The 12,921-nt window shown below is 39.9% G+C and overlaps 1 protein-coding gene across 4 annotated transcripts in view; it reads left to right on the plus strand.

Moving 5' to 3' along the window:
• LOC122570335 (disintegrin and metalloproteinase domain-containing protein 10-like) overlaps positions 1–12,921 on the plus strand; it is a 163,426-nt gene that overhangs the window by 59,445 nt on the left and 91,060 nt on the right. The window lies entirely within an intron of this gene.

Genomic DNA, 12,921 nt, shown 5'->3' on the forward strand with positions numbered 1-12,921 from the left:
TGAAATTCAGAGTTGTTCGAAGTGGAAATAGAATCGCTAAATTCTCATTCTAAAATATAGTACAACGGATAATGATACAAGTAATTTGAAACGTCTTTTTTTTCGAAGAATTTGTCTTACAACTAGAGTTTCTTCCAGAACTGTTCGATGTCAACTTTGAACCAGTTATTTCTTTAAAATATATCTAAGAATATTTGTCTGCGTGTGAAATAGCATTGTAATTTATCCTCCTGTCGAAAAGTTTTATGGCACGTTATACGCTTCAAAAAGATTCAGTATTTAAAATATGGATTATGAAGTTCAAATTAAATGCTGATAGCAATTGGATCAATTACTAAATATCGTTTCCACGTAGAATACTTTATGATGAGAGTGTCATTGTCGAACTTGTACTCCGACATTGTTAAGACAAAGGAGTGAAGATGTGCGGAAATTGCGGCAATCTCCACGATTTAATCGTCCAGCCTAGTCGAAATTGTCTATTTATAATTATCAGAGAGACAAAGACAGGACAGCGGTGGGTGGAGAGGAGGCAGGGTGCACGATACCTTTGAGGGCTGTATGTCTCTTTCGTTATGAATGAATCCGGCAATGAGTTGGCACGGTACCAAAGGATTTCCAGGTGGCCGCGAAATTAAGCTCGACCCCGGGCTGGAATCCTCGACTGCAATCTATGCTTCACTGAATTTACTGTCCTCTACTTCCACGACCCGTAGACGACATCCACCCCGTTTCACCCTCTCCGTCGCCCACCGCAACCACCGTGACAACCCCTCCCTTCCGATGTTCCAGCCCGCGCTCAGCCACACGGGGGTCTCCTGGAAGCGTCGTTCCTAACCTTCGTCTCGAAGTAAGTCCTGCCAGCTGCTACCAGGATGATTACTTCTTCATATTTTACGCTCCGCCGACCGCCACCTCTCATCATCTTGTTCGCCATGCTCTCGCGGAGTTTGCCCGTACGCTCGCCAACGTAGAGGGGTCAAGTCGCTTCTTCCACCACAGCAATCCACTCTGCCGGTTACTCCACGGCCCAGCGGTAAAAGAGCTATCCCCCTTCTCCGAACCCTTCTATCTGGAGATGAAAATTTAATCAGGACCGATATCAGAATGCGAAATGAGACAGAGATTCTTTAGGGTAATTTATGATTGAGGGTGAAAAACTTTTTAGAATGGCCATATATTAAGAGCTTAGAAACCAATAAGTGTTTCATTGATAGATTTTTAGACATTTGTTGGAGATTCAAAGGTGCAAAAATGCGAAGGATACACGTAAAGTGGAGATATATGTAAAATATTGAATATACAGCTCTTTGTTAAAGATCTGGTAGGTGAAACGTTCACTGTCTAAGTTCTTCTTCTCTAATTCTTTAACGTATGTAGTCTATTCAACGTATTTCACTTATATACGTGAAATAAAGCAGCAGAAATTAGCAACAGAAGAAGGGAGAGGACGCAAGTAGTATAGGAACGCGTGTAGACAGACCTGGCTTTATTTCGTGTTTTATTTTGGATACAAGTAATGTAGAAGTATATAAGAACGGCTCTTCTTAAAATACCTAACAAGGGATTGTATTTTTTTTTTACTTCTTTAATATATTTATTAAAAATGATTCGTCATGCAAATACCTTCTTAAGATCAAAACCTTCACAGTTTAGCTTAGCCACTGTGTTATAATGATTAAATGAATGTGAATGCGAATGCGAATGAAGTGACACAGGTTATTTTTAATAAGAGATTAATTTGCATATTAACTTTAGTTTGATGCCTGGTATTCGTTTCTTCTTTTATCAATCGCAAAACATTTTGAAAAAACGTGTCGTTTTATCTGATCCTAAATGGAAATCGTCAAGTAGAATCAGCGTTCAGTCTGACTCAGGTACTGACATTTACAGTGACAAAGCAGCAGAAGATTACGAGGATGGAATCGAAAACCGAACGTTCTAATCAAGTTAATGCGTATTTTCCTCGCGTCCACGGTACTCCGAATTACAGCCAGAATTTCGTTGCACGTCTAGAGACTACCTCAGCTTTCCGTACTCCATCAGTCTTTGATGTCGAAGCGAATGGCGTGCCTCGACTTTCGACGCTTTAAATTTCCAAGCTGTACCCAGAGACAATTCTGCGATCGTTCTGTCAAATTCGATCTTACGTTTCCACAATTCGACGATTACACGGTGAATAACCGTGGTCCGAAATACGAAACACCGGAACCTTTAGCACTTTGCGATCGATTTGACAGCGCATAAAAGCTCCATCGGAGCGTTAACAAGCGAGCGTTTCGCATAATAATCTTTTGTGCGGCGTCCATCGTCTACATCATGCTAGTAATGCATTGGAAATTAGTCACTCTCGCGTAGATTACTTATTGATTGAACATAGGTTACGGAATCAATCTATAAAGGAAGTTGTAAGTAGAGCACAAATGACGTTTAATAAAGCGAAACAGCCGTCGAGTAGCATATACCTTCCACCAACCTTAAATGTTCATGAAAACTTTCGTAAATGTTCTTTTCCATATTGAGAAGTTAAGAAGCAATTTTAATTTTGTTAACTTCGTCTCAACTACGTGTTTCTTCTTAATTAAAATGGAATAGGATGCGTTCAAAAATTTCGTATAAAAATCTGAAACTCGTTCGTAGTCACGAAATAATTAAAAACCTTCAAAGAAATCCATTTCAATATAAGAAAAGCTCGAGCGTCTAAAATAATCTTCGAGATTGAAAATTGGTTTCGGCGAATTAGCCGCGCATTTAAAAACCGTGAAAGTAATTTACGGACTCTTGATACGCACGATAATTGTTTTCGAAGAAATATTTGGCTTGAGAATGAAGGAAGTGCAGAAAATCACGGGGTAAGGAGAAGCACGGGTCGCGGCGGAAACGAATTTCTTCGTCTTGAAGGAGGAGGATGTAACAGCTGGTGGTAACAGGATAATTACTTCTTAGCATTTCACGGCTCGCCGAATCTCAGGCACATTATGCACCCGTGCTGAAAAGCTCCTTGGCCGTTTTCAAGAACTCGTGATTCTTGGCTCGTGAAAAACTTCCTCCTCTTTCTCCTTCCTCGTCTGGCTTATCCACCGCCACGGTTCGGTGATTACCGACCAACTATTCGTCATTTTTCTTCAACGAGGAAATACGTTTCTCTAACTTGGCTCTACGGCTGTACATTGATTAACAAACTCGCGCAACCTGCGACTCCCGTTTCTCCCAAACGCGGGAAATGAGAAATATTTTCCCTCGTAAAGATTAAAACCCCAAACGATAAAAAGATTTTTCCCGTAGAGGATGTTTCGTTAATGAAAATATCGTTGGTATTTTCGCCGCTAATAATGAACAAATATCGATCGATCGGAGAAAAGGCAACAGGAGCTTCGAAAAGACAGACACCATCAAATAAACGGCGAGTTTAATCGAACGGCAACAGAGACGACGCGCACATGTACTTTGCACACCGTTCCGCTTTACCTTGGAGCAAACGCGTTCAATTCACTACCCTAATAATCGATAGCTTCTCCATGGGAACACACCAGCTCGAAGATTTACGGAGGCGCTTTGATTGCCAGTGATTAATTCTTTAAACGCAATCAACGGAGTGCTTCTAATTCTATGGCCCCATTGTTCCACGTTAATTGCATATCATTAGAAGGTGTGGTTCGTAAATCAACCAGGTTTTTCCTCCGTTAATTAACCATTCTTCGAATCGAGTTACTTGGGTTGTTGAAGCTGATTAAATTTTAATAGAACCAACGACATGAATCATAATATTATATGTAAGTCTTCCTTTAGTTATATCCGAAAGAAGCCGAGGAAAGGTGCACGAATACCAAGTTGGAACGCAGTCCCATTCTCATCACCATCGACTATGCGATCAACGTTGATTGAAATATATAGGCGGTCTGCCGCGCGAAATCACCGGTCCGAAAGAACGTTTGGTAATGCCACGCCGGTGCGAACAGATTGAGGGCGAAAAGGGTTAATAAGGGGCATCGAAACAGAATCTCAACCTTACAACACAGCTTTAAGCGGCAACGATAAAAACGTACGAAGCGGTTCATATTCATTTGCCGCTTAATTGGAAATTTATGGCCACCGGGAATATATTACTCGGTTGTATACCGAAACTGTCAGCCGTAACTTTCGCGGCAATGAACTCTAAGCGCGTATCGGCCTACGCGACTCCTATGTCTTCTTAGACTGGCTACATAACTTTGATCGTGGTGAACATTTATCACGAAGGATACGAACTGATCGATTGGAGAAATACTTTAATAAACCGAGCCAAACTCGAGTCTTCGGATATTTATATAATTTTTAGAAGTTTTCTATGCGAATCTAACATACAGCCAGGAAGCAGATGTTTCTCGATTTCAGGGGAATAATGAAAAGGGAAAAGGAGCGAATCCTTCCGATAATGAGCCAGTCGACGAACGTAAAAATGTCAAAGGTTACGGAACAATTTTCTCGTCCTCGTGGGGGTTGGTTAGGTGGGAGGGTTGAAACGGAGCGCAAAGATTGAGCGGATTTAATGGGGTATAAAGGTATAAAAATGACATCGCTAGGGAGAGGGTGAAGATAAGATACGGTCAGCTATGTCGGTATTTCAAACTAATGGCCAGATGTTGTCACCTCTCGTCGACCAGTTTGTCTTAAGGAGCGTATACAAGAATCGCGTGAAGGAACCTCAGCTCGAAACTGCAACATTTTTCTGCGGCACGTAACGTTGTCTAATTTAACTCCACAGTCAGATAACTTAATTGCGTTCCAGCAGAGAATTTCTAACCGAGTTGAACCTTATCTTAATGGAAGCATATTGTTCATTCTATTCGTTGGTTATTAAATTAACCTTCCATCTGATCCAAATGTAATTTACGCGTTAAATCTACGATCATCTAAGATCAACAAATTTCAGGGGAGATTTTTTAACAGAGTTGAACTTTATCTTAATGAAACTACATTGTTCATTCCACTCGGTGGTTATTAAATTATCCCTGAATCTGATTCGAGCGCATTTTGAGTGTTAAAAATTGTAACTCTTGTTGAAACTTCTTCATTCGCCATGAATTTAATTAAATCTACTATCATCCAAGATCAAAAAGTTTCGAACGAGAATTCTTAACAGAGTTGAATCTTATTTGAATGGAAACGCATTGTCCGTTCTAGTCGTTGGTTATTAAATTAACCTTGATTTTGATTCGAACACATTTAATATTTTTCGAATATATTTTTCCTGTCTTTTCTTCGAATCTAGTTAAACCGACGGTCGTCCAAGATCAAAAAAGTTACAAAGTAACTCGTGAATTGGATAAGGAATCGTTACGTTTACTTGGAAATTCATGAATGCGTTTCACGTATTCAATCCGAAAATACGTATTTTTCAATCTCCACGGAAGATTCACTCCGAAAAGTTGGGAAGGAGCGTGGCGAATTCCTGACGACAAGTGTCGAACGTCCTAGCAGACGGACGTTCAATCTCGAATTCTCGACTATGCTGTGAAGGAAAACGAAGTCGATAGGAACCGTGGGACGAAAACACGATGTTCGAAAAGACGAAGCGTGTCGTGGGTAGAAAGAAAGGGCAACTATTCATGGTTCGTTTGCAGCGTATAGAGTCCAAACACGCGTATACATGACGAAGCAACAATGGTACCTTGTTGGCACAAGTTTTCAAGCACTGAGATTTTCGATGGTATGGTTAAGTGGTTGATGTATTTGGGCCAATAAAGTTCCAGCGGCGAACAAATAGAGGGAGGAAGATGGTAATAGCGTTAAGTGGCAGCTACCGAAGAGAACGAGTATTAATTTATGCAAATTTGCCCCCTCAAGTCCAGTAACTCTGTCAAACGTCGAATTTCAAACGGAATTGACGTTTCCAACCGATTAAACGTGCATTTTATTGTAAGGATCGCACGGTTTACGCGATGAACAATTTGCCCCATTTTGTTTTTATTTTAATTCCGCATTCTGTACCGGACAAACGGGGAAAAATTGAAATTATTTTTCGTCCAGGGAGAAAAAAAGCTGGAAACGATCTAAAAGCAAAAATATTGAAAAACTGTGGGCGTTGTTTCATAAGAGATTTTAATTTTCAAGAGGAAAAGAGAGACTTCTGTTCCCATTCTCTTTCCTGGTTTGGTTAAAAAACTTACGGCAAGGTTTTTCTTATTTCTGGTCGGTAAAATAGACCCGTGGAGCTAGGTTTTATTTATGGGTAGGATCTACGGACAGGCTTCAGCCGGAATGCCGAGTCGTTTGTTATTTTTTATCACGACCTTTCCGCAATTATCGCTGGCGTTTCGTTATCATCCTACCAGGGAGACGATATCTTCCCCTTAATTTTTCACTTTGGCGCGGTGTGGTCCGCGCGCATTCGCGCAATCGCACCTCTGCTCCAGCAAGATTGTTATAAGGCAGATAGAACCGGTTCTCCGGCGCTCGTAACTTACGCGGAATATAAATTAAACGTCGCGCGTTTACGCTGCTTAGTTAGCGGCGAAGAATAATAAATTCTAATGAAATGCAACCGGCATTCGCGGTTGCGCGTGTACACGGCCGCGCACTCCTGTCCTCTTTGAAAACTTCGTAATTGCGGCGACAAGGGTGTGTGCACACCTGTAAAACTCTTTCCGTGGCGAACAATCCGTCCCGGTTTTCTTTGCGATTAACTTTCTGCAATTCACCGTCGTTCTAAATTCCTGGAAACCACGTCATACCGAGTTATTAAGTATCAGCCCTTTGAGCTTTGTCCCATTCGACATGATAAAAATTCACCGAATCGTGAAACGTAGAATCGTGAAACCATCTTGAAAATATAACAATTGTTAAAGATGGCCTCACTAAAAAAAATTATTAATGTTTATTAATAGAATGACGACTTCTATATAGGTGCCGCGTTTATTCTTAGATTCGCTTCAAACTTTTAACTGCGATAGTCGATTTTCATTGTAGCTGTAACACACATACATAGTGTGTTCAGAAGAGATTTGTACTCGAATGTTTCTGTAAGTCACTGTAAATGGAAGTTGTTGAAAATCGCTCTGTTCCTCGTTTTATTTTTGAATTATAAAACATCACTTTATAATCATCATTTTATAACCATACTCGTCTTCTTTCCAGGATATCAATTCGATAATCAATTTCTTCCACTTTCTGTCAGTGGATTCTCTGTTCGTTCGCGTTCCAGCGCGCATCTGATTTATCAGCAGCTCGATTATAATCGTAAATCCTCTTTCCAGCCCGACGAATTGCTCCCACGGGCGAGAGATGGAAAAAACTAACCGGATATTTTTCGCCAACATGCCAGCAGTCTGGCCGCTTGATTCGGATCAAACGAAAGAGCCGTGTTGCGAACGCGTAGTCGCTCTTTTCTTGTACTCTCACTGTTCTAACAACTTTCGTCGCTGGCATCTCTCGAAAGTACTCGTCTCTTCGTTAAACTTCGAAACACTGTAGATAGATAATTGCGTGAATCGTTGTAACACGAGTATAAAAGTTAAAAAAGAAAAAGAGCATGAAACGGAAATTTGCGCGGTTTTTGCAGCAACGAAAGCGTGAAATCGCAATTTGCACATGTAACGAGTGCAATCACGCGGGGAATTTGTTCGGTTTCGAAAAATATTTAATATACAAGCGAGGCAAACTGCGGTTCTTGGAAGGGAAGCGATTCAGCACAACTCGCTTCCCAATATCGAGAAATTTCCATGTGATTTGCATGCCAGTGTTTTTTAATCGATAATATTTTATTAGATATACTGCTGCTCATAAGCATCCAGTCGCTTTGATCGATTTATTTGTAATCACAAAATCTGAATTTTACCAAAGTGTACACAAATCGGTGTATTAGTCACTAGAAGCAACACTTACTGCTTTTTCGTAGAATTGTCAATCTGTGAATCTAAATTGTCTATTTAAAAACATTGGAATACTGTATTTTACTATTTACGATATGTACTCCAGTATATAACTAATATTCAGCTATCATTGGTTGTATCAACAGCAGAAATCTTTCTATCATTGTAGTCCCATTTATTCTTCATTTTATAATTAAAGATACACGTAGTAAAAAACGAGCAATTGTCCGGATATTTCTAAGCGGTGGCATATATTTTAAACGGACATAATCGTTCGGACTGGTGCAGCCTTAACAAGGGCGCCATTCTCTGTTATATCGATTCAACATTGTTAACGTTTCGCACAATAACGTGACATTAATATGTATACAGTAGTTACTTCGTGTTTATGGTCAGACGCAACCGCTCTATTGTTGAGCTACTTCGCCTGTTTCATTGTGTTACGTTTACAGCGTTAATTTGTCTTCGAAAATAACAACCCATTAGAATTCTCAATGGAATAAACGCTAGAAATACGCTGTATGCATAAGGGGAAAACCCGCATTCCGTTTTAACACCGGCCTTCATCTATCATCCAACGATCGTAATGTGGATTTAACGTGGAACCACGGAACCGTGGATAACATAAATACATCGATACGACGAAATTATGACAAACAACTGGCTAGAATTCTTGCCGAGAAAACTCGGCGGTTTGCAAGGAAATGCAGGGGAAACTTTTCATACAAATGTTTCATCATCTGTCCGGTGGTCACGGTACATTTGTTTCGTTCCCGGCGGCGGATACGTTTCTCACAAATACCAGAGCGTAAAATTTGATTTCCCGAAAGCTGTTTCGTGTGTTATTTCTTACGTACGTGAACGTACGTTCACGTCGATTCATTTAATCGTTTCGTTTAGCCGGCGTTCTCGACCAGGAAATAGAAACAGAAACAGAGATCGGAGAAATAAGATGAACTTGGATATTTTTAAGGCTTGACGAGCGGCGCCGTTTTACGCTTCTCTGTTATTATGGGAAATTTCAACGAATTTATCGTCGAATACGCCGTAATGACTACATTTTTCCATATACTTTATTCTTTATCGAAATCTTAATCATGCACGAAGCTGTGTAGGTATTTCGAGCACTGAATGCCATCCTTTCTCAATGTTCTCGAGCAACAACATCGCGTCGCACTTTGCAGATAATTAACAAGAGTTGTAATTCGAGATGAGCCGTTTATGTTTGCTTTCAAGGTGCACACAGCAAACGTGTCGTCGTCTAACGCAGCAAGGCAGTTCTGCTTTGATCTCTGCTAAATCGCTGTCTTCGAATTGAAACATTTTTTCCGAACAAATTTCTCATTAAGAGAATTTCATCCGATACGAAACGTTTGTTTTTGTTAAATTCCTTCCACGGTTGCTTCCGCGATTCCCTTTGTTCCTTCGTTCAAAGGCATCGTCCGTTTCTCCTGTTATTTTATTTCGCGAATAGATCGTACATTGGAAATGGTTTTCATTCGATTGCTGACGATGCTCGTGATAGACGCACGTTTTCATTGCTGTGCCCGTTGAATATTTTATAGCGGCCGCACGCGATATATATTATGCTGGCAACCACCAAATTAAAGCTCGCGAAACGGATATGAATTATTACCGTGCCATCGACTGGTTCAGACTTTGATACTCGGCGAGTAGCGCATCATATTCAGCTGGCGTGCGGCCACTGATTGACGTGCTCACGTTACATTTACCATCAAACAATGCTGCTACGAATATGTTGTAATTGCGTGATTTCCATGCTGACGGACAGCACGGGATCGATCGGACACTCTGGAATCGAGCGTCAAGTGAAAACCTCGTGTTTTAATCAAGACCCGTTAGTTACCTTCGTTAACTTGATTTCTGAAAACTTTCCGCTACATCGATGTCATTATTATAAATTATAGCGTGTTTTTCAGCCTCTTGTTGCATCCAATAATATTTTGAAACAAAGTATAAAACAAAACGAGAAGCAAAATAATTGACGTCTGACCGTACACGTTCCTATGCTACTGGCGCTCTTCCATCTGCTTTTGCTGGTAATTTTTGATATTTTGTTTTATGCATAGATGCAAAAGAAGAATTTTCCAAGATAAAATACGAAATAGTACGACGTCCGACTACACACGTTCTTATACTACTAGCTCTTCGCGACTTTTTCTCGTTGGTAATTTTTGATGTTTCATTTCATGTATATATTCAACAGAAGAATGTTCAAATATATAGCGCGAAAAAGAGCGATGCGCTCTTTTCGACTTTGCCTTGCTATATAGTAATTTCTGTTGTTTCATTTGTATATGGAAAGAGGGTATGTTCCAAAACCCTAGTCGTAAAAATATAGCTGCATAATTACGGCGTGTGGCAACCGATTAACCTTGTTGCAGTCACGGTCTAGTTACATTGATGACATACGAAGAGGCACGGGTGCACACCGTGCAGGCGTCTCTGTCAAAGAGATAATTGCGAGTAAATAATGCTACGTTGTGGCTAGGCGGTATGGTCCCCATTGGGTGGATGGTTGAAATTGCTGCAATAATAGTTACACAAGCGTAGCTGGAAAACACGTTCTAAAAGACGGACGCCGGGACATTGCGAAGCATAATAATAAAATTCGAGTGTAATTGTGAAACGCAAAACGCAGGAAACGGCGCAGAACTGTCATGTACGTACAACTGTCGTAATTTTCGAAGAAATTTTGTCACAAAGCGAAATTAAACGTCGCCGTCCCGTTTCGTCGAAATAGTTTCCCGTGGAATTTAACAATTACAATCAATAACATGCTATTGGCGAAATGAACATCGCGTAATAATTCGACGAAAACGGCGGCATCGGACCGATCGATCGAGCTTTCTCCCCCAAAGAAATCCCATCTCCTTTAGATTGTTTTATACGAACTCTAATCTCGTTGGAATTGCATGCAAAATTCAGCGTGCATTCGTGTGCTGTATTCACCACACGTGTACTATGCGGTGCTGGCGGTTAGATGTTACATACTCGTATACAAGAGATGACTTTGATCGAACGACCGAGCCAATCAGGAACTCAATTTGTCGAAGCTAATCCAGTTATGCGAGATATGAGCCGGTCTTTTCGTGAGCTATTATTATTGCAAATAATAACGCGATACCGAACACAATGCTCTGCTAGTTCAACATCAATCGGGCCAAAGCGCTTTGTGCTTCAGGTTGACGTACATGGTGTACGAAATAGACAATTTCACAAGAGAGAACGTTGTTATACAGACATTCCGGTTCATATTAGAAAACTTACAGAATTCGATTAGAAACGATTAGAAACTAATTAAAAGAATCTTCAACAATTTTTATAAATCTAAGATGGTTGTTTGTACTGCGTAAGTACGTGTTTGCATTAAATATCTTGTAACTTCTATATTCGTTTTTACATTAATTTCAAATTTTATCAGTACAATTACGAGAACCATGGCTCACTACAAGGCTAATAAAATTTAACTTCGATTAAACGAGTACTGGCCTGAATTGGCGCTTAATGACGAAAACTGTTCGATATAATGATGTAACGGAAGCTGGATATAAAAATTAAGAAGGTTCATGTTTACGTAGGGTATCATCAAATTACCAAGCTTCACTGCAGACGCGCTTATTACGAAAAAGAAAGATGCCGGTGGTTTTTCAGGCAGACGGTGAAAAAGGAATATTAACCGTGCGGCGAAACGAGCCGTATGTATGTATATGCCGCTCACGTAAGTGGATTTTCATGTAAAATATTTCACGAGAACGTCAGTCCATTCGTATAGCTGAATCATGAGATACTTCGTGCGTCTGCTCAAGACCAGACTTTGCCATTTTAATTTACACTTTATCCCATTATTTCGTCTCCTCGAATTCACTCTAATTCGCCCTCTGTTTGTCTACCATCATCGTCGCTAATCCTTTACTAAATTGAATTCTGATTTATATCTATATCTCTGGTTACCTTGAAGATTAGAAAAGAAACAAGCCGGTCTGTTCCTTTTCTTCTTTGTCAGGATTCTTGTCCTGATCGTGAAAACAGCATCGTAGAAAGGATCGAGTGGTTAATTTTTGATATCCTGTTCCAATTTGCCGATTCCACGCGTTCGTTTCCATCGGTGCAAAGTCCTTAATACCATGCTTATTGCTTGGTCTGCTGTCCTAAGTACCGCATATCGAGAAGAAATAGTCTCATCAATTTTCAAACTCTCAGTTATTAATGGAAGGCAAAAGAATTTGTGAAAGCAATAGGTCACGGTATGGACAGCTTTATTGGATTCGCCAATGTGAACACTTGCTGATCAAGCACACATAATAAAATCTCATTTTTGCATTTTCTCTTATATCTATATTGAGAATGAATATATATACATATTCAGTTTTTTATGAATACAACGAAGAGGATAAAATCTAAATTGAGATTTGTTTCATTCTGTAAATATTACAATAAGTACTTTATGTTGAATATTTTATACGTTTTTCCATATTGTATGAATTCTGTACATTTTTGTACATTTATATTGTTCGAAAATTCATAATATTCGCGATATACTTATATCTTAATCACTTGTCCACGCAAACTCAAACATCGAATGGCCTAGTATTTCATCTGTCTGACCACCAAACAGCGGATCTGCTTAATTCACTGATGCCTTCGCTGATCGACAGAACAGGTGTTCTTAAAATCAGACCAGCGATTAAAATTCTCTTACGTCGTTAAAAATCTGTGTGATTGCCGGATGATCGCACGTTAGAACTTCGTAAATATAAAAAATTTATTTTAAAGAACACAGAAACAAGCCACCGAAAAATTATTCTTCCATCAACAGCGAAATTCGCGAAGCCTTCAAGGAGATTGTAAAGTTTCCGAAAATGATGAGGGGAGAATTTCGAAAGAGTTTTCCCAGAAGATATCATGCCCAGGAGAAAACCACGAGTAATTCACATAAAAAAGCTTCAGCCAAGTTAAACGACCGAAAACGGTCAGGGTTGAAATTTCGGTTGCTCTCCTCCCGGTTTACGTGCGACCAGTCATCCGGAAAACTCGAAATAAGTGAAAT

Source organism: Bombus pyrosoma, linkage group LG8, assembly GCF_014825855.1.
Source record: "Bombus pyrosoma isolate SC7728 linkage group LG8, ASM1482585v1, whole genome shotgun sequence".
NCBI lineage: Eukaryota > Metazoa > Arthropoda > Insecta > Hymenoptera > Apidae > Bombus > Bombus pyrosoma.